At 33.0% G+C, this 25,520-nt stretch overlaps 1 protein-coding gene across 2 annotated transcripts in view; it reads right to left on the bottom strand.

Annotated features, from left to right (window-relative positions):
• The window catches only part of LOC129949652 (uncharacterized), a 180,856-nt gene extending 158,239 nt beyond the window's left edge, over positions 1-22,617 (bottom strand). For both annotated transcript variants that reach the window (XM_056061236.1, XM_056061235.1), the window contains exon 1: positions 21,920-22,617. The gene's annotated coding sequence lies outside the window, so the exon portion shown is untranslated. The remainder of the gene's footprint in view (positions 1-21,919) is intronic.
• Between the last annotated feature and the right edge of the window lie 2,903 nt (positions 22,618-25,520).

Here is a 25,520-nt window from a genome sequence, read left to right as displayed (position 1 = left end):
AACAGTGATTTTCGAACAACATTTTTTGCAGCTACGAAGCACATTTCTCATTCGGTTCGTATTTTAATGAACAAAATTGTCATTTTGTGAGTTTTCAAGTAATTGACGAGAAGCCATTACATCCACAAAAAGTCACTGTTTGGTGCGCTCTTTCGTCCGAATGTGTGATCATACCTTAGGTTAGGTTAAAGTGACTGGCCGTGATGGAATATGACACACTTAGGAAAGTTTAAGGGCCCATTGTGGTACTAAATGAATTTTGAGGCTTTCTACTAAGCTCAAATAAACCATTTTGAGTCCCTTACGATTATTTTAGATCGTTAAGATCGCATGTACAGAGAATGCGAAGAACTATTTTCTCCTCTTCTTCGTCCATACCAAAAGTCACTTAAAAATACGAGTAGCCGCTTGGCATGTTTTCCCATTACACAATGCCCGGTTGTTACACCTATTATCGAGCTGCTTAGAGATAGCAATCACCTTGATCGTTTTAAATCTAATGTAGGCCAGACAGTTCCCAGGAATGTCTCTATGGCCCAGCACCCAGCAAAGGTAAATGTTAAACAGTTGTGCTATCTCGATTAGTGATGATCGACAGGTTTTATAGGGGCCTGACTATATGAGAAAGACGGATATCAAAGTTGATATCACGTTTTCCTTAAACCAGGATAAGACTTCTTTTATTGCGCAGGCGGAATGAGAGACTTAATTTCAGTCGCTCAGAGTACACACCTCCACCAACCCCTACTTTTGTTATTGGTGATTATACTTCTAAGAAAATGACGATGGAACGACTGTCACCGTCAATTCGGAGCGTTATAGTCGTATAGTAACCGATTTTTTTTTTCCTGCCATTGAAGAATACGACTTTTAGAATATGTGGTTTCAATAAGACGGCGGCGCCACATGCCACACAGCTCAAGTGAAAATGGCTTTATTGCAAGAGCAATTTCTCGTCGTGGTATCAACATGGCCACCAAGATCATGCCATTTGACACCGCTGGACTTTGCTTGTGTGCGGTTACGCGAAAGACCGTATTTATGCAAATAAACCTTTTACTCTTGACCACTTAATAACCAACATTCGTCATGTTATGGCTGGGACACCACTTAATATGTGTCAACAAGTAGTCGAAATTTGCCACAAAATAATTGATGCTTGCACCAACTCGCGTTGTGGTGAGTGGCCATTTAAATTATGTATTGCTTTAACGTTCAAACTTTATAACAAAAAAGAAATATCATGAAAAAAATCTTTTATATGTACATATGTGTTTTATTTACGTTTACTTTTGAAACAGCGAAATGGATAACTCTATATTTCAGTTTACTTGTTTTTAAACCATTCAACTTTTCAAAAATCTTCAATCTATGAGTTCATTCAGTTACCCAAGGCGTATTCTTACTTTTTATTTCATTTCCTTTATCCAGTAAATTAATTTGTTAAATTATTTAATTGGCTTAAAATTACTTTCTGCGTTGTCATTTAATTTTAATTTTACCTCTAAAATTAATTTATAAAATTATTATTAATAAAGATGTCAAGGACAGATTCATCAACCCCTTTTCTACTTTAAAACAAAAAACTTCCAATCACTTGTCTATAAACATTCCAATCCACAGATTATTTAATTTTCTTTTGCAATGTCCGTCTCATGAAATTTAATCCATCATTGTTTCCCTTCATGGATATTGAAGCACTCGGTTCTCATTCTCATTCATTCAATCGTGCAATCTACGCCAGAAGCATTTTTCCTATTCCTTTTCCCTGTCATACTGATGCTGCAATGATGCACCCCCACATGTCATCCTTCCTGATGTCTACCGATTGAAAATGCATCTGTTTGTATAAAGCTGATAAAATTACTTGCCATCGAACCGCGGTACGTCTCTGTCGATGTCATTGGAGCTCTGATGATGTCTGTGCATCTTTTTTTTCCAGAGACGGATTAACTTTTCAGTGCAAGAGGAAAAATATGTACTTACTTAGATATATTTATTCTTTCTCCCTGAATTTTCACATCAGCATGTTTGCCATTACGTTTGATTGATTTCTGATCACCCAAAGTGGAGACATGCACTCAAGCGTAGCCGATTCAAAGTAAACTTCAATAGAATATAAGCACATGTGTGATGTTATGTTTACACTGTAAATGATTTGATTCACTCTCTTTTTCTGAGGCCCTACTTCTACTTTTGCATATTCAATACAATGCAGTTCACTTGGTTAGGTGCATTTTAATATATGACCAAATATTTTTTTCTGTTTCAAATACATAATTTTTTAATAATATTTTAATTTAAGCTCAATAACATCTCGAGTTTCAAATTTTAAGGTCTTGAAACTTGAGCATTGGCATAGACCTTATTTTTCACATGGCCTCTATACAGTCTTCTTAAAAATAATAGGTTGAATTTTGTATCAACTAAGCTTTGAAAGCCTAAAGGACTAAGTTTTCATGCAAAATACCTTACAATGTCGTTTGTGGGACACCTAATTCTAAATATCCACAAAGAATCAACAAACCTGGGGTTCCGTCAGTATAACGGGCTGCAGAAGCAATATTTATTGTTATACTTGACGTACAAAGTTCTAATTCTTGACATTACTAATTTGTCTAAACATCTCAATTTCGTCACTCAGTTTTGCTACGTCTGTCGAGACGGTTCTTCACGAACGACGATCCACAACTGCTTTAGTTTCGGGAACTGAGACTGCAAAATATTAACCATTTTTTCTTTTATATTGTTAATTTTTATTACAGCTGCCCAACTTGCAGGCAATTTAAAATGACACTTTTTATTGGAAAATTATTTAAATACACATTTTATTGCTGACATTAAAAAAACAAAAGTTCGTTCAACGGTTAAGAATCTAGGTGAATAACATTACATAATCCAAACTTGAGAAAAATATCAGATCCTTATTTTCTAACTATTCTTTTACAATCTTTAACACAAAAATATAAGATTTGTCTGTTCTTTTTGATTCTCAGATTGTGAGATATGCTCACAACTGCACACGCCATCCGCTTTCCATTATTATTCAAAATTGAATTTAAAATGTTTGTCAATGTCAGTATATTTTAAAATATACTTTTATCAAAATTAAAAAATTATATATGTATTATGTCCTAGCTCTATTCTTTAAATTGTAATTTGTAACCACAAAATAAACGTTGAGCTTGTGATTAAACAATACTAATAGTTGTTGTTATTGCTATTGTGCTAACATTAATGATTGTGTCAAACTGATTAAATCGGACTGTACGTGTACATAAATATGTCAATTGATGCTGATTTCCCAATGAAAATACTGCAACTCTAACAAGTTATTGACCCGCAGCCTGGCAACGAAGCTATCCGTGTATTTTATATGTGGCAGAGCAAGAACCACCAACTTTTTTAAATCCCCCGAGGATTGAATCTTCATACATATACTTATTATATTTTCAGTTTTTATGTATATGTACAAACATATTATGTATAAATGATGATTCCTTCCTTCAATGAGAATAAATTCCTAGTTGACAAATAGGCGCACGGTTGGGCATAGAAAAAGGAGCAAAATGGATGATGGCAGAAAAGAATATGAGATCTGAAGTTTAATTTGCCAACTCTACGCTTACGGCTGCTACTTGGCAAGTATTCAATTTCAATATTTTTTATGTGCAATTTTTTATTTTTATTTTTTGTTCCTTTAATAATAATTATTTTCCATTTTGCTTTGGATTTGCGGCTGGTTGTGCTTTTTTGAATATGTTTAGTTTATGTGTAGATACATACATACATATATGTGTACATATGAAAGCATTAAAAGTCCCGCCAAATTAATTAAGAGAAATTGCACTCAGAAATGTCATGATGCTAGACTGAAATTCTATAAGCGTTTTATAAGTGCATATGACTATGAGTATGATTTCTTCTATTTCTGTGTGCACGGCTGTTAAGTCAGGAAGTATTTTTATGATTACTTAAACATTTTGTTAGGTTTTGGAATTGTGTGCGGTGTGCTTATACAGGGTGCTTCGCAACTCGCCTCGCTCTTGGCATAGGTTTCTGAGGACATTTTCGGGCGAAAAACTTTTCAAGTAACTTTCTGGGTTTAGCTTCCTTTTCAGGTTATATCTTTTTTTAACTTTCTATGGGAAGTTATAGTAATCAGTCCGACTTGTCTAATTAAAATGTTTGACATTTCTCGCCGTTTCAAGGTCCCTAGAATATAAATCAAAGATTTTTAGAAAGGTGTCTGTGTGTGCATGTGTACGTAGGTTAATACGTCCGTGGGTTTGAGATACCATTTTTCGTCGTCCATATCTTAAGAAACAGTAGGGATATAGATTTCAACAGATACTCGTAGTAACGATACTAACACAAAAAAATGCAGAGATAATTTTTAAAAAAATGAGTAGGTGGTAGGTAGGTAGCAATTTAAAATAAAATGCACGACTGGGTCGCATTGTTTATTTTAGTTTAATATAAGAAGAACCAGGATGGAAAGTAAATTATCTGCAGATAAGAAAAAGGAAGAACATGTATGTTTAAATTGTAAAACGATCACCTATTGGTTGTCTTTGGTATTTACAATCATTATAGTTACACAAATACATAAATATGTACCAAAAGCATTAATTTGGAAAAAAAATAGGAATGTAATTACAATTTTGTCAAAATAATGCGCTCTTTCGGGCTCATGCAAAGTTAAAATAATTAAAAAAAAAAACTTTTTAAAGATTCAAAATTTTACCTGAAAAATAAATTTGTCTTCAAAAATATAAATGCCATTTTATAAATCAAAAAACCCTCGATTTTTGTCCTAAAAATATTTTTGGTATGCGCAGTTGTTTAGTGATTGTAAATATACGCTCTACATATGAATTTCTTCTAAAAATGTTGACCTGTTTTTGAGATATAGAATTTTGAAAAAAAAAAATTCAATATTTTCTTTTTAAATCCAAACAATAAAAAAATGCACTTTTAATAATCAAATATTGTTAAATCAATATAAGAGCTTATTCATTAAAAAATTATTGAAATCGTTTGATATGTTGCTGAGAAAATTAAAAAACAAAATAACGGTTCTATAAGCGGTACCTTTCTTGAGCAATACAAAAATATGTTTTTCTTACTAAAAGAAGCCACGTTAAAAAATAAAATTTTAGAGAAAATTAAAAAAAAAATCTATCGGTTTGTTTTTGGAAAATTCGAATTTTCGTTTTTTGCCCAAACAAATTCTATTGGGGGCAGCACTGTTAGATTTGATCTTAAAAAAAATGAAAAAAATCCCTAACGCGATACTGCTCAAAACCTTAACTTCCAAGTTTGAGCTCAATCGACCAATGGGTTTAGGCTGTAGGAGCGTAGACAGACAGACAAAACTGAATGGACGGAATCGCGGGACCCACTTTTTTTGACTTCTTTAAAATCGTAATATCATGTTTGATTAAAATCTTGAGTTCGAAATAAAAGCTTAAAGATATTGGCTTCCAACTAAATTCATCTTAACTGTTTTCAACATTTAATACAATTTTTACAAACCAGCAGTCAGTTTTTGTAAACAAAATAAAACCTACAACATTGGTAGAATGACGAACGTACAGAAGAGCTATCGAGAACCGTTTACATCTGAACTGAACTCTAATAAGATTATGGGGTGGCTTGCCTCCTCTTAAACCTGGCGATGGAGAAAGCAATACAGGACTCTAGAACATCTGTCAACATGCCGACACACCTATTGCTTTACTCAAATAACATTGACATCTTTGGAAAAAACCAACAAGTTGTACAGAACTCATTTATCCAGATCGAGCCAATGGCAAAACTCGTGGACAGCACATAAATGAGGGAAAAACAAGGTACTTGAGAAACGTTATAAACCCAACTGCAATAAATGTAGGTGATCACGAATTTGATGTTTCAGATCATGCATTTCGATAGAAAAGACTTCCTGAGAATAGTTGGGACCATTTGTGAGGAAGGACAATTCCGAAGAAGGTAAAGCAATGAATTATAGGAAATATACCAAAAAGATAGAGAACGCACGTGCACAAAAGAGCCCTCCCAAAAACTCCTTTGCCGCACGATTTATGCTTGCTTCGGAATCCAGGAACTCTGTTAAATATAAATAAACCCATGTTTTAAAATGTCAAAATGTACCTATAAAATAAATTTGTCTTCAAAAATCTGAATGCCATTTAATCAATGAAAGACCTATATTTATTGATTTTTTTTTTTGAAAATCGTAAGAGTGGTTGTTCTAAAATTAGTTTTGTTTAAATATTAATTTTTTTAATTTGTTCTTAAAAATATTTTTTGTAATGCTTATGTATACAAGAATTATATTGGAATTTTCGTTAAAAAATGTTGACAAATTTCGAATTCTGAATAAAAATAATAAATTATATTTTTTTTCAAGTCCAAACAAAAATTGGACATTTTTCATCATCAAATATTAAGTTATTGACACCGGTTCTTTAGTTCTTGAGAAAACTATTATGACTTAGTCTTGTTCAAATAAACCACTTAGATTTCTCAATAATATTATTATTTATTATGTAAGATGCTTACAGGTCCATGGTATGTCATAAAAGGGCAGATATAATCTTATGCTTAAGACTAAGTAAGGTACAAATTAGTTATTGGTATAAGCCTGAAATTTACTTTGCATAGGTTGGTAGTAAGGAACAGGTGATGCTTAACACTAAACATGAAATTTAATAATTACAGAGTGTAAGTTTTTGGATTCTAAAGGTTTTTCCAACTAACGAAACGATAAAATTACTTCAAAAGGTTTTCGGCTTAAAATTACATCTGAAACCTGTGGGCACCTTGTATATGGATATAGGTATAGTATATATAAATGTTTGTTTAAATTTGTGGAAGTATATTAATAAACTCTAAAGCTAATTCAATAAAATTAAAAAAAAAAAAACATTAATTGGGTGCCATTCAAAATCGATGTGAACAACTATAGAAACTGCAACAAAATTAAAGGTTTTGTTCTTATTTTGCAAACCAAATTATAATCTTCTTTAAGATTTTGTTGCCCTTTTTCCAATCTGACCTATAATTCTTTGTCCTTTGTTATGACGAATCCAAACGGACTATTTGGGGAGCTCTTATCGTTTTAAGAATTACTCTTGAAAAATTTCCAACTCTTTACAAATTTGTAGAAAAGTATTAATTTTTTTTCGATAGCTTTATTCGTTCACGAGATATTAAAAGCTACTATAGTTAAGTATGTTTGAAAGTCCTTTCACATGACACATGGACCTATGAACGTCTGTAAAAATGCTCACACAATTATCTTTCTAAAAACGAACTATTTAGAATCACAGAAAACTTGGGACTTTGACAGGTGCCAACATTTTAAATTCAAAAAATCTGACTAATTGCTATAACTTCCTATCAGAAGATAAGACTCTTGAAGATGATACTAAATAAGGGTTTTCCATGGACTAACATTTTTCGGTCACGTTAGGCGTATACGCACTTTTTTGTCCTTGTTAGTTTCTCTCTAAAAATGTTCCTTCAAAATAAAAAGAATTTTGAAGAGTGAAAACATGATTGTCGGACAAGCTTCTTATTACAAAACAAACAAAAGCGATGGAAATATTTTATTCACGAGCAATTAATGACTTTGAAACTTTTCAAAATAAAATTCTATTTTACGAGATGCGATCATAAAACTTTTGAAATATCACAAAAATTATATCTTGAAACATGTTCGATTTAATTTTTTTTTCACATGAAATAACAAATTATTAGCAACGAAGCTGCTTTTATTTCCTTTAATTGGACCAAAACACTATTTACATACCTACACTTTGCATTTATTAACCAAATTATGGACAAGCCACTTATAATTTGTTCCATAAGCATTTCGTGCAGTATTTCTAAAGTTCCTTTGCTCTCGAAATCCAACATCTTCCCAGAGAAGATTACTAAAAAAAAAACAATTTTCATAATCCCCAAAACACTTCTCACACTCTATAAAAAATTATATATAAATTAGTTCAAAAATTGCATCTCATCCGCCGCCGCCGTCATTTGTGTTATTGTCGGTATTATTCAATCTAACACCCCCACTTCCAAACAGCTCTAAGGCTGTCGTCGTAGTTGCAAGCAATAATATTTGAAAGTCGCACTTCAGAATCTATCTTACCCTGAATTCGACTCAATTCCAACTCCGCTTGTACAATTTTATATCATGGATATGGATAATGTTACCCCAGACTTCAAATTACCAATTCGCTATAAAAACTAGATGTAGTGCACGACGATGACAAGCGTCGTAGTCGTCGTCGACGTCGACGTCGTAGTTGCTCATGCTCATGTTCACGCGAGGCAAACCAGATAAAAAAAAACATACAACAAATAATAATGCTCGGATCGGAAAAAGTGCATTTGACAACCCGACGACCGGCGCGGCGGAGGTGCATCAGGGAACGAGCAGAGATTTTTTTTATTAGTGAAATCTTCAGAGCGGGGCCATTGTACTCCCAAGCATGATGCACTAGCTTAAGGGAATATTGCCAACTCATAATGAAATGAGAGTACCTATACCTTATGGAAGCAGCGGATGCGAAGCGATACTGAGGAAAAAACATCATCACATTGCGCTATACACCTCAACACCTCTCAATTTTTAATCGAATCCCACAACAGTTTCCATAATTATATTTTTCTTCTCCATAATTCTCATAGCAAAAAATATAGGAACATAAAATTAAATCCCTACACAACTTACTCCCATAGAAGAACCCTTCAAGCTCCAAATGAAATTATGCTCATGTAGGGAAACGGAAGCAGCCATATTTTGAAGGGTGGCAATGAATTAATAGAGCATGTAGAAGATATATGTTTGTACCTTTACAAGACAGACCATATATTAAATAGAAGTGAAATGTGAAAAGTGCGGGGGTTCTAATGTTGAGTGTTTGGCGATGATGGGAGAACGAACACCTTTTGACAGAAGCATAAACAATTTCAATGAAATAATCCCCAAAGTGTCACAACGCAAAGCGTTTGAGAGTTGAGTTCAAATAAAACGCAGAAGCAAAATACCAACAACTTGAGTGCCCAACCCTGCGGATGGGCAATTAATTTTCCTTGTAAAACCTTTAATGCTGGTTTTATGCTATTAAAAAGACCTGCGGGTGAGGGTGTTGTAACTGTTTGTTGTGACGACAACGACAACTCACGACAACGACGACTATGATTGTGTGTGTTTTATGACACATTTTGGGACCTGGTGCGGTGATGTATGCATTCCCATGGATGATTTTTCGTGCTGTGGATTTAATTTGTAGCATTAAGAAAATTAATGGTGACGAAGTTTTTCTTCTATGAAGGTACACCTACCAGCTCATATCCTACACGCATAAGGCACAGGGATTCAGTGTATTAAACGATTTAAATGTAACCTTGATATATGTAAGTTTTATGTTCTATTTCGTTGCTTAAATTAATTATATTATTCAACTACCTTCCCGTACTTCTGTTCTGTAAGTATCAAGAATCAAATTTAACTAATTGATTGAGCAATAATCTTAATGTCTCTGGTGAAGTGAGCAAATGAATGTGATAATCTTAAAAGATACATCTTGAAATTATCAAGAAATGTCTTCATTTTTAATTCTAGAGAAGATATAAATGAAGTGATAGTACAGAATAAGTACAATTGTTCTAAGTTTGTTTTTAAAGAGAGTGCATTTTCAGATTACTTAGGGTGCAGCGGTATAGATAAGTGCAGAACCTAACACTTTTCTATAATTATTAAAAACAAGCAAGGAAATGAGTTGTCTGTGTGTGCATGTGTACGTTTGTTTTTATGTTCGTACATTCCTTTATCGTTGTCGTGTATATCTCAAGAACCAGTAAATAACCAGTACCTCAAGAACCTTCAAATAAATCTTGTTTTACAGATGATAACATTGAAAGATGATGAAAGGACTATCTGGGTGGTTGATTTTTTTTTAATATAGAAATTTAAAAAAATTAAGTCTTTGGTTTATCCTAAATATCTCACGAACTAATTACTCAACTGACATTAGTTACATTTTATATTGAAGAGTTTTTTTAATTGGCGCGGGTAGATTGCTTTGTTTTGGTACCATCTGTCGAATATTTTGTTTATTATTCACTTGCTTATGCACAATCATCATGGCAAGTTACACGCTTGAACAGCACTCTAAAATGATAAAACTTTACTGTCAAATTGAGTGTTCGTTAACGCAAACGTTGCCCATTTTACGTGGTCGACTCTTCAACGTTCGATGGCTAAATTTGAAACTACCGTTTCAGTAAACAATGAGTCAACACCCGTAAGTTCAAGGAATGCAAGATCGACCGAGAACATTGGTCCGTGGAAGTGTACAGCAGAACCTGAGGCAATCTATTCCTCAACGTGCACAAGAACTCAGCCTTTCGCAGACTTCAAATTGACGAACGTTGCGTCGGGATTTGGGCCTACACCCGTACAAGATATCCAACTGCAAGAGGAGCTCAAAGTTCATGATCATAGAAAACGCCGCCGTTTTTGGATGAATGCCTGTGTTAACAAGCAAAATTGCCGTACACGGAACGACAACAAGTCACGCGAGGTTTACCAGATGATCCTCAAAGCTACCGTTTGGTGAGGATTTTGAGCGGGTGGCGTAATTGGTCCGTACTCTTTTGAAAACGACGCTAGTGAGGCGGTCACCGACAACAGCAAGCGCTACATAAAGATAATAACTAATTTTTGATGGCCCTAATTGAACCATGTGGACCTGGACCACGTGTGGTTTTATGAAGATGGCGCCACGTGCCACGCCACTATTGACATTTGCATGAACGATCTGGGGTAAGGTTATCTCTCGTAGGGGTGATGTGAATTTGCCAACAAGGTCATGCGGTTGGACCCCGCTAGACTTTTTTCCGTGGGGTTTCTTGAAGTCGCAGGTTAATGCAAATAAACCACAATCAACCGATGCCCTAAAGGTGAACATAACACAGTCCATCGCTCAAATTCAGCCGGATATATGCGAAAGAGTAATTGGAAATTGGACCTTTAGGATCAGTGCCACTGTAAGAAACCGAAGCTTGTATTTGAATGATGTCATATTGCACCTTAATGGCATACATGCGCCTTTCAAATACAAAATTTTATACCATTTCAACATCTACCCGCCCTTTTTGAAAAACCCTTTATATAAAGTGATAGAAGTGATACCAAACAAGTATAATGTAAGAAAAAAATATTTAACAGTTTGTTATAAATCAAAATATCTTAAAGAAATATTCGCACCTCGAATATTTTACAATTAAAAAATTATTTGCGATTATAAATCTCTTTAAGAAAAAATGAATATGAAATCATATGAAATCTTGGTAGGAATTGACTAATCCTCCAAGACTAACTCTTGTCATGAAAAGAGATTCGGCCTCAAACTGTATGTCCCTTTCTTTTTTGACAACATAACTCGCACACAGGAATAAATGAGAGTTGTAAGCCACTATGCCCTAGTCTTCACGGACTGTTGCACCACCTAACTTATTTGCTTTTTTTTTAATATTGTTACTAATTTTAAGTAAATTTTTAGAAAACTTTATATGACAACTATTTTTACAAAACACGAAAATCTTCAAAAACAACAAAACAAATCGATAAGAAATGGTTTTCAACTAAAGTATTACGAAAACAAAAAAAGATTGACCTACAATTTTGTATCTCACACAAAACATTGTTATAAATATTCTGTTAAAGCCTTAGACAAATGGACGGATGGGCACAAATGGGATTTTATCAATGTGGGTCGCATCCGATTCTCTTTTTTAGTATTATAATCCAAAGTTTGATACTCATCCCGTATCAAGGATGACAAGTTAATCTTTTCAAATGTATATATGGTTTAATAGCATCCGTGGGTAATGGACATGCCCTGATGTAAATCCACATATACAGATAAGTCACAATTGGCGTTAGAAGAGTCGATTCAAGATTTTCTTAAACCAGCCTGAGGAAAAAATTGGAGTTCAATATTTACGAAGTGTTTTGTGTGCATACTTCGCTTATTTAATTCAAACAAAATTGTTTTTTTTTTTGAATTCACAAAAACGTTTTCAAAAAGAGCTTCTGTCCCTTCTTCCATGAGCAGAATAATTTTTGTAAATACTATTTTTAAGACAAAAAAAAAACAGAATAGTATTTAAAAACTTAAATATTATCGAAATTTAGTAACTGTACGAAAATGAAACTAAACCCCCCCCCCCCACTTTAATTAATATTTAAATACCAGACACAAAAATTCACAAAAAACTTTTTCAAAAAGAGCTTCATTATTAGAATCGTTAATATTTTATGAACAAATCAACAAACATTACAAATCTTGCAGACATATCTAAAAATAAAAGTTCAGTAATGCTACACCTTAAGTTCGAATAATATTTGACTCATTTACGATGGAAAAACTCGGGCAAACACAAAAAACTATATAAAAATAAAAAAAACTTTTTTGTAGCATTTTGCATGTTCAACCAATTCTCTCGTAACATAACCCCCAGTCAATACAAAAATTGTCGAAATAAACAGTTTATGATACTTTAACCAACACACAATTGAAGACTTTCAAATGTGAAAACGTATTTGAAATATGCAGAGAATTTTGAGAAAATGGCTTGGTGGCAGAGTGTGCCTCAAGCGAACATGCTTGTTCATATATCTCCTGGAAATAGAATACAGCACAGACAAAAAAGTCATACTTTTTGTACCTAGCTATCCTTATCTTCGCATCATGCACAACACATATTTTTCTCCCTGATTGTGTTACAAGGATCTACTCCAGATGTAGGTTCTTTATACCTGATGTGGGAATTTTTCCCACCTGGGAAAACTTCTACTCCACCCTCACCCATTTTCAGAGAATGTTGCATTTATATTTATATCCCGTGGACTTATCCCAACACACCCTCATTTAGAAGCCATATGTGAATCACGGCATTTCCTTATCCTACTCTATATAATCCTCCACGACGATGAAGGGACCCTTCAGCCCTTCGAGGCTGCTAGCTTAAGGACTCACCCGTCGCCCCATCATATAGGTCTCCATTGTTCATTCTTATTCCAGATGGTGTTGTATTCTATAAGTAAAAAGTATTTGTTCATCTCCTCTCTTGGTGGATTAAACCTGGATACCCACATGCATATAGAAGGTACATACTATAAATGGAATCCCTAAAGGCAGGAGCTGGACATAAATATTTAATAATAAATTCACATCTTTTCAAACTTAGTTCCCTTTTTTTTTGTGATGCTAGGTATGTGATGCTGTGCCTGTTTAAATGAGAGTGCTTTTGGCAGAAGGCTCGTACAGTCGTAACAGAATCCCAGAAAACAAATTTCAAATGATTATGCATTCTGGAATTCTGGGTCAAAGCGTCAATGTCCTTTTGAGTGCGTCGTCGTGTGTTCTCTTGTCATTATTATTACACATAGGAAACTAGGTCGATTTAAGTTTGTGGTAAAAGAAGAAAAATATAAAATGGACGATAATAACATCAAAATGTCGGTTGGTAGGTATGTTCATATATATTCTACGTATCCTACATATTTATAACAAGAAGGTAAGTGTAGTGAAATAATAAATACAAGTGGCAAGTTATTATAACTGCTGGATTGAGAATTGGGTAAGGGTTTAAAAAGGTATTTTTTATTGCTCGAAAGTGTTAATCTGGTTGTTTCAGGCACAATAAAAACAATTGTTTTGTGAGTTTTGAGGAAAATTAATTATAAAGGGGTAAATTTCACTTCATGAACATGGCAATAGACTGAATTAAAAACATGTTGAGGTGATTAAATTGGCTCTGAAAACATTCTATAATTTTTTAATGATACTTCTTTTTTGAATACAGAATTATTAATTTTTATTAAGTAGCTATTGCAGAAATTGGACCTCTTTTCGTTAACCTACTGTAGAAGATCAAGGTCAGATTTATTCAAAATTTAGTTTCGCTTGTCGTTGTTTTTAGAGATAATAAAAAAGGGGTGCAACTTAAGTTAGATTGAGGTGGTGTTGTATTCGCATTAAGAAATTTAAACAAAATGTTAAGTCGCAACAAAGGCGCGACTTTTGACAACCTATGTATGTACAAGAAATGCCCTGTATTTACCAATGTTGAAGAAAAATGTGATGATTTATTTTGGGTGTTTCACAAAGAATATTTTACGTACCTCTTATTTATGATATGATTGGTTTGGAAAATATCTTAGTCTTTGAATAAAAATAAATAAATAGATAAAGTGGGTTCTGCGATTTTTCCTATTCACGAATCTAGTTTCTCATCTTCTGTTTATCTAAGTGTACTGAGTTACCAGTGATTGAAAAAACATATGTTTTTAACCTGCAACCACAAAAGCTGTAAAATTAAATATTCCACGCTTTAAAAATGTATATAGAAATAATTATTTGAAATTGAAAAGTTACATTCTGAAGGTGTTAATGATGTGTGCTGGGGAACCTTTTCTCAAGAATCAGCTGAGATATCGATAATAACATTAACACTTGCACTTAAATGAAAGTGAAAAATTAAGTTGTCCCCAAATATCTCAGGAACATTGATTCTTTCAACATTCGACAAATTTAATTCTGGGAAATACAGTAACAATACAATAATATAACGTTATACCAAATCAGGACGAACTTTAAACATTTAACAGAGACAATTTTTGTATGATTTAAATAAAATTTATCAGATCAAATATTTTACGAAAATATATATTGCCGCTAAAATATTTGTTATGAACTTTTTTGGAAAAGTTTTAAAAAAAAAGTGATAGTGTTTTAAACAAAAATCTTAAATTCTAGCAAACTATATTTTAAAACATCAAATATATTAAACAACGTCCCAAATATGTAGTTAAAAAATAGAGTAAAACTCAATTATTGGTAGCCTACTTTTTAAAATTTAATAAATGAAAATTTTGTTTACTGCAGAAAATAATTATGTATTTTGAAATCGAAAGGCGCATCCTTGTTTTTTCTTATTTATAAGAAGTTTTTAAACCTAGCGACTTACAACTTTCATCGAAGTGGAACAGCAGTCAATGCTGAGAATATGCTGTCAGGCAGGATGATCCATTCAACGTAGACGACGAAAGCCAACAATCCCTTCCTCCCGACTTAGACGAAGTAAAGATTGCCATATCTAAGCTAAAGTCTAATAACGCCGCTGAAGCGGATGGCTTGAATGCCGAGCTCTTTAAAGCAGCTGGAGATAAGGTGGTTAGAAGCATGCACCAACTTATTTGTAAGATATGGTCAGAAGAAATCATGCCCGATGAATGGAACCTCAGTGTTGTTTGTCCGATCCTGAAAAAAAGGAGACCCTCTGCACCAACCATAGAGGAATCAGTCTACTTAACATCACCTATAAAAAATTTTCTGCCGTAATATGTGAACGTCTAAAGCCCATCGTCAACAAGCTGATAGGTCCTTATCAGTGTGGTTTTAGACCAGGAAAGTCCACAGTCGATCAAATATTCACATTACGGCAGATCCTGGAAAAAACCCAAGAACACCAAATCGACCCCTACCATCTTTTCATCGATTTCAAAGCGGCATATGACATAATCTACAGGGACGATAGAGACACGTCTAGTTTTGGCATCCCTGCCAAATTCGTCCGTTTGTGCAGGATGACTATGGAGAATTCACGCTGCTCCATAAAGGTTGGAAACAACTTAACAGAACCTTTCGATGTCAAAGAAGGTTTTAGACAAGGTGATTCGCTGTCATGCGATTTTTTTAACATCGTGCTTGAAAGAATGGTGCAGAGCTCACACGTCAACACTAGAGGCACTATCTTTCAAAAGTCTGTCCAATTAGTAGTATATGCTGATAACATTTACATAATCGGAAGAACTCAGCGTAATGTCAATGGGGCTTTTGTGAGTATTGAGGCAGCGACGGCAAAAATGGGATTAACGGTTAATGAGGGCAAACCAAAGTACATGCTGTCGTCAAGAAAGGACCTACAACACCATCGACAAACGTAGTTTGAGGTAGTCAAGGACTTCGTCTACCTAGGCTCCGCTGTAAAAGCAGAAAACAACACAAGCGCTGTGATCAAACGCAGAATAACTCTTGCTTACCGCTGTTTCTTTGGGCTAAGAAACCAATTGAGTGGTAAAGTCCTCTCTCGAGAGACCAAAGTGTCGCTATATAAGACCCTTATCATCCCCGCCCTGCTATACGGTGCAGAAGCATGGACCATGACAAAAGCGGATGAAAGCACCTTGGGTCGCTTCGAGAGAAAAGTTCTTCGTGTGATCTACGGTCCCGTATGCATCGAAGGGGAGTGGAGGAGAAAATGGAACGACGAGCTGTTCGGGCTGTACATGTACAGCGACGTAGACTTAGCCAGAAGGGTAAAAGTCCAACGAATAAGATGGCTGGATCACATAGAGCGCATGGAAACCAATGCTACGGCCCGGAAAGTCTTCAAATCCACACCCACAGGTGGCGCGCACAAGTGGAAAGTGACCTCACCCAACTTGGAGCGCCAAACTGGAGACATCTAGCTAGGGATTGAGCTAGATTGAGAAGTTTGTTGGGTGAGGCCCTAGTTCACACAGGACTGTAGCCCCACTTTAAGTAAGTAAGTAAGACTTACAACTTTCAAACATTCTTGTGTGCGAGTACTGTTATCAGGGATGGAGGGGACTTACAGTTTTAAGCCGAATCCGAACAGCTTTGTCAATTTCTCGCAAGAAGCAATACCCGTGATAAAAGACTTTAGATGGCACAGGTAGGGATTGAACCCAAGATCTCTGGAATGACAGTACAACGCACTAAGCATTACATCACGACATGACAGTCCACCTACTAGGTTTTTAGTATTTAAGGAACATTGGGTTTAAAAGAAGGTGTCGGTGAACATTGGTTTTGAATTCCCTAACATTGTAATAACAGGTAAGGTGAATGAAGAATATTGTACCAAATTTTACATCCTGGTTGTACGGCTAAAGACAAAATGTCTGTACTTGACAGTGTTATGGAAGTTGGGCTCAAGTAAATACTAATGACCATTCCTGGGATGCGAGCAATACGATTGAATTGCATAAAGGGAGAAATAAAAACGTACAAAATTTGAAAATAACATAAGGGTTCAGAGGAAAAACGAGAAACTTCACTAAAAAAAAAAAAAAAAAACAGAACATAAATTTAGTTTCTTAAACAGAAAATAAATTCAGTTTCCTAAACAGAATAATTTATAAGTACGAAATTGAATGAATACAAATATAATGACTTTTGAACTTGAATTTTATGAATGATGATATTAAAAATAGTTACCTTAGGGTAAAAGAATTGTGACATTTTTTCTTTGTACAATTTTTTAAAATATTTTGTTTTGTTTTTCACCGGTAAAATGTCATATGTTTTTTAACTTCCCATAAAAAGGTATTGCAATCAATCTGATTTGTCGTATTGGAAATTTCGATATTTCTCGACATCCTTTGAATCTAAATCAAAGTTTAAAACAAAAAGTGTTAATTTCGGTTGACCCCAAGTATCTAACGAACCAATAACGTTAGCGACTTCAGTTTAATTCATGTATAACGTTTTTGACATCTGGTAAGCTTTTGAAAAAAAGTCTAAGTAACATGTTTAAAATTGAGTTTTTCTCGAATATCTTTGCAAAAATTTTAGATATTGCTTTGAAAGTAATAGTATCGTATGAAATATATTGTTATTAAAATTTATTTTTTTTTTTTTTTGAAAAATCAAACAGTCAGAATTTTTATTATGTTTATTTTTTTTTAATAGGAAAGAAAATCTTTTAAAAAAATTCTCATAAAATTGATGAAAATTGGTTTTAGTATAAAAAAAATTAGCAACAAAAACAAGTATTGAAATCAGACTTATTCTTACAAATGCAAAATATTTTTGCTTGCTTTGAGTTAATATGTTAAAAAAATTCAACGAACAATTTTTTTTACAAAAGTCGAAAGCATACAACGATTACAAAAAACTGATAAAAATGTTTGTTTTTTATAATGAGAAAAAAGAAAGATATTGACTTTAAAACTTATTATAATTTTTTTATAATATTTTTAGAAAAAATCGAATTATGATAATAATTATAAAAGAGCTATAGTTTTATTTTAAGGAAAGAATTATTTAAGTTTCTTTTGAAGTAAAGACCATCCTCATTAGACTCTTGAATCACAATCACACTCCGATCTCTGTTTAGTGCTATTTACGTGACGAAGGCGTCATTGGTCAATTTATCTTAAAATCCGAAACCAGTGTCAAAACTACCGTGAATGGTAAACGCTCCTGGCAAATTATTAGTGATTGTTGTATTATTTGTGTCTTACAACCATCGTTTTTTCGAGCTATACGTTTGGTAGCCAAATCATCACAAGAAATTGAAAACCTTTTTGGTGGAATATAACTCCTTTTGATTACATCAAATTTCTATGTCTATGCTGATAAAACAACCAAAGAAAAGTAAGAAGCCATCAATCGTCACACTATTAAATAAAGAGGCTAGGATGCGACCCACACTGATAACTTCCCATCCCGTCTGTCGATTTATCTTGCTTAGAGTTTATAAGTTTTTGAGTTTTGTTAAAAAAATGATCAGGTCAATTATTCTTAAACAAATTAAAATAACCAACAATATTTTGTATATGATGAAATAGTTTGATTTCAAAATCTATTTTTGTGAACGAAATTTTTAGTCGTTAACCGATTTTTACCAATTTTTGTAGCATTTCTTAAAAGTTTTTATTTCTAATATAAACAAATACAAATTCTATGAATGAAATTTATTTGAAGTCAATGTTTTCCATAATTCAAACATCAATTTTTACCAATTTTGCATACTAATTTTAATTATGAACAAAACTGACTGTTAGATTTTTATAAAAAATTGACTGTTAAAAACAATATTTTTATAAAACAAATTTATTTTGAAGCCTGAAATTTTTGAAAAGATATTTGTGTGGAAAATCAATTTTTACGAACTTTTATTAATGCCTTTTTTAGGTATTTATTTTTGTCAATAAAACTGTCAATTCGATTTTTCTCAAAATTTTTCGGAATGTTGAAAACAATATTTCGTATAAGATAAAATAAGTGGGAAGCCATAATCTCAAATTTTCGAAAAGATATTTTAGTTGAAAGTCAATTTTTATCAACTTGTAATAATGTTTTTTTTTAGGTTTTTAATTTTTTGTAAGAAAACTGTTTTTATCTCTTTTTTTTTCAAAATATTACTGAATGTTTAAAACAATATTTAAAAAAAAAAAATTAGTTTAAAGCGAATTTCTTAAAGTTTTGAAAAGTTATTTGAGTCGAAAATCAATTTTTACTAACTTTTATATATTTTGTTAGGATTTTATTTTTTGCAAAACTGTTTTCGATTTTTCTCAAATTTTTTCCGAAAATTGAAAACAATATTTCTTATAAGTTAAAATTAGTTGGAAGCCATTATCTCAAAATTGTTGAAACAATATTTGTGTCGAAAGTCAATTTGTACCAACTTTTGTTAGATTTTCTTTTAAGTTTTTATTTTTTTCAAAAAAAAAACTTTCAATTCAATTTTTCTCACAATTTTACAGAATGTTGAAAACAATATTTTGACACATTTTTTTTAGTTTTTTTTTTTGGATTTATAAAAAAAACGTTAATTTGATTTTTTTACAAAATATACTGGTTTGGTATCACGTTACAATATATTATATAAAATTTAATTCAATTCTCTAGCGTCATTGGTTCGTGAGATTTTTAGGGGTAGCCAAAATGTTCACCTTTTTTTTGCTATGGTAAAAAAAACCACCAACGTAATTTTCCTGAGAGCCCTTTCTGCATCTTTCTGCATTCTTATCTGTATAACAAAATTTATTTGGAGTCGATATCAGACATCGCACGCCCAGACATCTTTCTAAAAATCTTTTATTTCTACTCTAGGGACCTTGAAACATCGATAAATGACAAAATTATCAATTCTGCAAATCGGAAGTACAGAATTGCACTATTAGTATTTGGTTTATCAAGCAAAGTCAATTATAAGCTAATAAAGACAACATTTTGGTCATTCAATCTTTGTGTTTTTTTAAGCTTTAAAAAACCAATTTAAATAGCTAATTTCTTAATATACTTTGATTGATTTAAGTTGGTCTTCACACTCAGTATAACACATTTGACATTTTATGTTGTTACTATGTGACATTTTTTGGTTTATGTTAATATTATTGTGATTTTCGCAATTTCCACAAAAGTGACAACACAATCCAGTTTGAATACTTTCGTTTTTAACTTTTTTACTACCTAACAATTTATTATCAAACACGTTTGATTGTAGAATGTTAATTAAATTAGTATAACTTTACATACATAGTTATGCATGTTATAAAAGAGCAAACATTTTTGCAAATCTTCAAACATTTGTAGACCCAAAAAAAAAACAATAATAAATTATTTTATTTTGTTCTACTTATTTGTATAAATTAGCTACGATTTGTTTAATTTGTTTTTTTTTGCAATAAATGATATCAAATGTTAAATTACTTTTTTTTAAGTAGACCAATACATACGTAAATTTGTATACGAAATGATTGATATATTATAATCGTCATGCTTTAAAGTTCATAATTATCGCTTAATGAACTACTAAGTTATATAACTTTGAAGCTTCAAATTTGTTTCATAATAAAGTGGAAATCAAATTTCATACGAGAAAAAAAAGGAAATTGAATATGACATGAATTACTTCAAAGGTTATTCCCCATTTGATATATACCTATCAACAGATCAAAAGAAAAACATAGTATTTCCGAATCTAATCCTTCTTCAACATATACTTTAATGTACTGCCTTATACTTTTTCGGTGGAGTAGTACCTATATATTACCTCATCTATTAACCAGACGCTCGTCCGTCTATAGTTATTTACCTTAGAATAATTTACTCGTACATTCAAACAAAAATAGTTACTTGCGATCCTTTGAACTTTTAATAAGATTTATTTCAACCAATTCATATCTGTCATTCCTAATGGTTTAAGGATTCAGTACCATTCTTAAAACGAAAATCAAAGAATTACTCTTTTATTGCATTAAATGCACATATCCATACATACACTATACTTAAGGTATATCCGTATATTTATAAATGATAACCCAACACTACAACCCTTATCACCCACAACCATGACTTTTCAAAGTAACCCAAAAAGAAATTTTGAAGATGCCACTTCCGCTCCATTAAAGGATGTAAAATACTAAAAGAACACCTTCCTCTTTTCGCTTCCTCACAGCTTTAGGAAGTGTTATAAAAAAATATGTGTGGTACATACTTAAGGCGTTTATAAAGTAGAACTTCCAAAAAATAGTTTTTTTTAAAATGATTTTTTAATGATTTTTTCTTCAATCACATTTCAGAACTTTGAAATTTAGAATTTTGACAAACCGCAATTTTAAATACAGAATTTTGTCTCACAATATTTAAAAAATACTGCATTTTATTCATACAGGATTTTGTAATATAGTAATTCGAACTCATTTCTTTCAAAATCTTGTAGGAAATTAGAAAAGATTTATAACACTTTTCAAAAATTAAAAACCAAAGTTTTGGTAGAAAAAAACGGTTATTGTTTAAAGAAAATCTAAGGAATATTAAAAATTCAAAATATTTAAGCAGTTTAACACGACCCTTTCGTAGATTCAATCTTTTTTAAGAACTTATAAAAACCACAAAGCTGAAAAATAGTAACACAAAAAAGAAAAGAAAGTGTTACAAAAATATCTCTTCAACACCCCTCTACTAACGAGGCATTTTAAACTTGTAGGAAATTCTCAAAAGAAAACTAAGAGTAGGTACCTAAGCACATTAAAAATTTTAACTAACCATAAAACAAAAGTGATACTTACTTTATGAATATAAAAACCGTTATTCCAATTAGATTTGCCTTTCCGCGCTCAAAAGTACCTCTTTTAATTATATTCCACCCACAAGCTAACAAGCCGACAAACCGAAAAACCGTTATTTGATAACCGAACAAGCACCACCGCAAAAATCACTTTTCACTCAAAAACTTTACTTTGATATAGACAAAGATGGAGAAGGAGCTGAGGCTGAAGCTGGATCAACGGATGTAAAGGACGAAGTCGGTTGGTTGGTTTTATTTCTATGACCACGATAAGAAAAAATCCTTTAAAATTAGGGCGGTAGCTTTTATAATATATACGAGTATACCCAATTACACCAACACACAAAAACACATACAGAAATAGAAACGCTGCTGATGCATAAAACGCTCCAATTCCATCAACCCCCGAACCGAAAGTTTAAATTCTGCCTTATCGCTCGAACAGAGAATCCTTGCCAGAAACACCAAACCCGAAACACCAAACACCAATGCTGACCGAACTGAACTCAATTAAGATGCAAAGAGGTGTTCTCCAAATGAAATAGTAGACCACTTTATCTGTCGAATTAGTAATAATCCCAAGCCAAGCACGATATCCTGTATAAAGGGCAATATAGCTCGAAATCAATTTTTTCAAAAAGTATACTGAGAGGATTTCCGGGGCGAAATAACGAACACAATTCACCGTTGGCACAAGCGACCACTTCGAGTTAACATTTACAACTGGAACTGGAATAGAATCTTGAATCTGTGCTCGGTGTCGTCGTAGCGTAGTCGGCTCGGTATTGGCATCAGCAACGACGCGACGGTGAAGTCCAACGGAAGATACACACGATTGTTTTGGGGTTCGGATATGGACTTGAACCACCCGCCCGCTGACGCTGCTAGCTCTGTTTGCTGATAGTAGATACACAGATATTGATGTCATGTAGAGAGTAGATGTTCTTCGGATTGGCTATGCGCTGCAGCGTCTATCGTGTCAAAGTCGTCCATCGTCATCTCCTCTATTTGGTATTTCCGGTGGAGTTTGTGGCTCCACGCTCCACAAAACGGCGGCGTGCTTCTCTATTTACAGAGAACTTTCCGACTTTCCCAGAAAATTGTTCTCATCACTCAGAGAAGATTTAGTTTTTCCAATGGAATTTAAAATAATATGCTCTGGTGAGTGGTGAATGGAAATAGTGTGTTCGTGGTGAAATGGCTACTGCTTTGATATGAGAAGGGTGGAGAATGGAGATTCACCTGTATTCATGAGAGCCGGGAGCTCGTTTGGACGCTTTATCAGCAATGGAAAGTTGTTTACATCGCCAGGGTGTTGTATACAATTTTTCTCGAAAGTGGAGGGGGTTTTATTGAGTTGTTTGAATTGGAACTGGAAATGCGTCGTCGTGGTCGTCGGTTGCTCGTCGGAACTCTGAATGGACGGTCAATTTATTAATGATAAGTATGCAAAGAGAGTAATAAGTACATTGCGATGTGCATGTGGTATATATGCGCATATGATAACGTATTGTTGAGATTTAATGTTTATGTGGTGAATTAGGAGGGCTTAACTTCATTGAATTTTTTTTTAGTATTGGAACATTTTGGGTCATCCTTGTTTGTTTTTTTTTTTACAAATAAATTGAAAAAGTGATGTTATATTCTGATGGACGGTAGGAATGACTATAAGGGTTAAAAACAGATTCTTTATTGTAGACAATCACAATATGTACGAACACTGAAACCCTGAAGTCTTGATATCATTAAAATTTGAATTTGTTAAGTTAATTTTATTAAAGGTATTCTTGTTTTATAGATACAATCTGAACATTTGTATAAATTTTTTTTTTTATTTAACTATTAGGTATTCCAGTAATTATACATTACGTACATATGTATATGAAATCTTGCGCCAAAAAGGGATGTTTTAATTTTTCGATCACAAGTTTGTGATGTTAATCTCATAAATATTCCAATTTTCAGACCTCGAGAGCCAAAAGGAACAGAGCTGAAGTCCGGAAAATCTTTTGATTTCACCATACTTTTTTTTTACTGTCGATTTGAACCATAATGGAGGATAATTTTTGAAATTTGATTCTAGGGTTGTTACTGTAGTAATAAGCAGGTTTTTTTAAGTTATATAAAAATAATTAAATAATTATCCAAAAATTCGCTTAATTGAACGAATGTGTATAGTGAGATAACTAAAAAAGCCACTGGATAGAAATTAGATTGGCACTACAAAAGAAAACAATATGGGATCTAAGATATATGTCCTCCGTGTTAGACAAGAAGAAACGTTTACTACATGTGAATAAGTACGTATTTCACCATTACAAATTTATGAAATTAAATTAGAAACGAGAGTTGAAATGCCCGTAGACCAAAAAATAAACTTGCGTCACTACGATGGGGCCACATGCGAAATTCCGGAAAAAAAACGAATGAATGAATGAATGAAATATTCAATTTTTATAAAAATATTATCGGTACATTTAGACCCAGGAATCACAAAAAGCTTGGATACAAGTGTCCCTGTCCTAAAATTGTCTGCCGCCTTCCTAAACTTTACGAGAAAACCAAACTTGTCAATTAATTAAATGTGGTGAATTGGGGCCATGGAAAAAGTTCCACGTCTTTAGATTTAATTCAACTATTAACAACCCTCAAAGTGTGTATAGGGGCATTGTCGTTGCAAAATCCAAAGCCGTTGCAGCAATCATTTATAGCTGTTCCCGTTCCTTATTGTGGACAAAAACTAAAATTATAGTGTGCCACGGTAAGTTATAGCTTTCCACACCATTACACCTGATGCACGGCCATGAAGTCTTTCCAAAATATGCTCATCCTTCTTAGATCATGGATATATAAGTTGTTAAGGTTAAACTTTTTTTATCCTAAAAAAACGCATTTCCATTCACTGCTCCAAGTAACTTTTCCTCTTTTGACTCTTATTTAAGTCACGCTGGTAGAGTGGAATTTGAGACAAGCCAAAGAATTGACCGCTTTTCTCATGATGTTGTTGTTTCTGCGTTGAACCCTTTTTGATTGCTTTCATATTTTTATTGACCAGCAATATTATTGCTGACAACATTCTTGCTTGTTTTGAAGTCTAGTTGCTATTTGACGTCCTGAGAGTCCTAACCCCTTAAAATAATCTATTTTTGTTCTTTCTATAGCAGACAAAATCTATCCAGACCCCATGTATATTTCAAATTAAAATAAAATAGTTTTTTTGTAACACTCTTTTGGATATTCAACACAAAAGTTTTTAAAAGATTCCATATGTTAACTTCTGCACGAAAATATTCGGAATGATATTAACCAAGTGAACCACCATTTTAAACAGTTAACTATTTGGTAATGAAAAATTCCAACGTTCGTATCTAATTTGCCCTTTAATTTTATGAATTTGTAATGATGAAAGACGTACGAAAATGTATTCCAAAATGTGTTGCCTCATCCTAGTGGTTGACAGTGTATATGATGAAATTTTTTAAAGTCAGAAATCCTTTGTTGATTGATCTGTGTTCTTAAATAAAGTTGTTTCTATCCATAATTTCGGAAAAAAATTATCCAAAATCCAAGTTTCCTACCTCGTGTGCCGAATGCAACATGGT

This window comes from Eupeodes corollae, chromosome 3 (genome assembly GCF_945859685.1).
Source record: "Eupeodes corollae chromosome 3, idEupCoro1.1, whole genome shotgun sequence".
Lineage (NCBI taxonomy): Eukaryota > Metazoa > Arthropoda > Insecta > Diptera > Syrphidae > Eupeodes > Eupeodes corollae.
The sequence above is the reverse complement of the archived record's forward strand: the minus strand, read 5'-3'. Positions and strand labels throughout refer to the sequence as shown.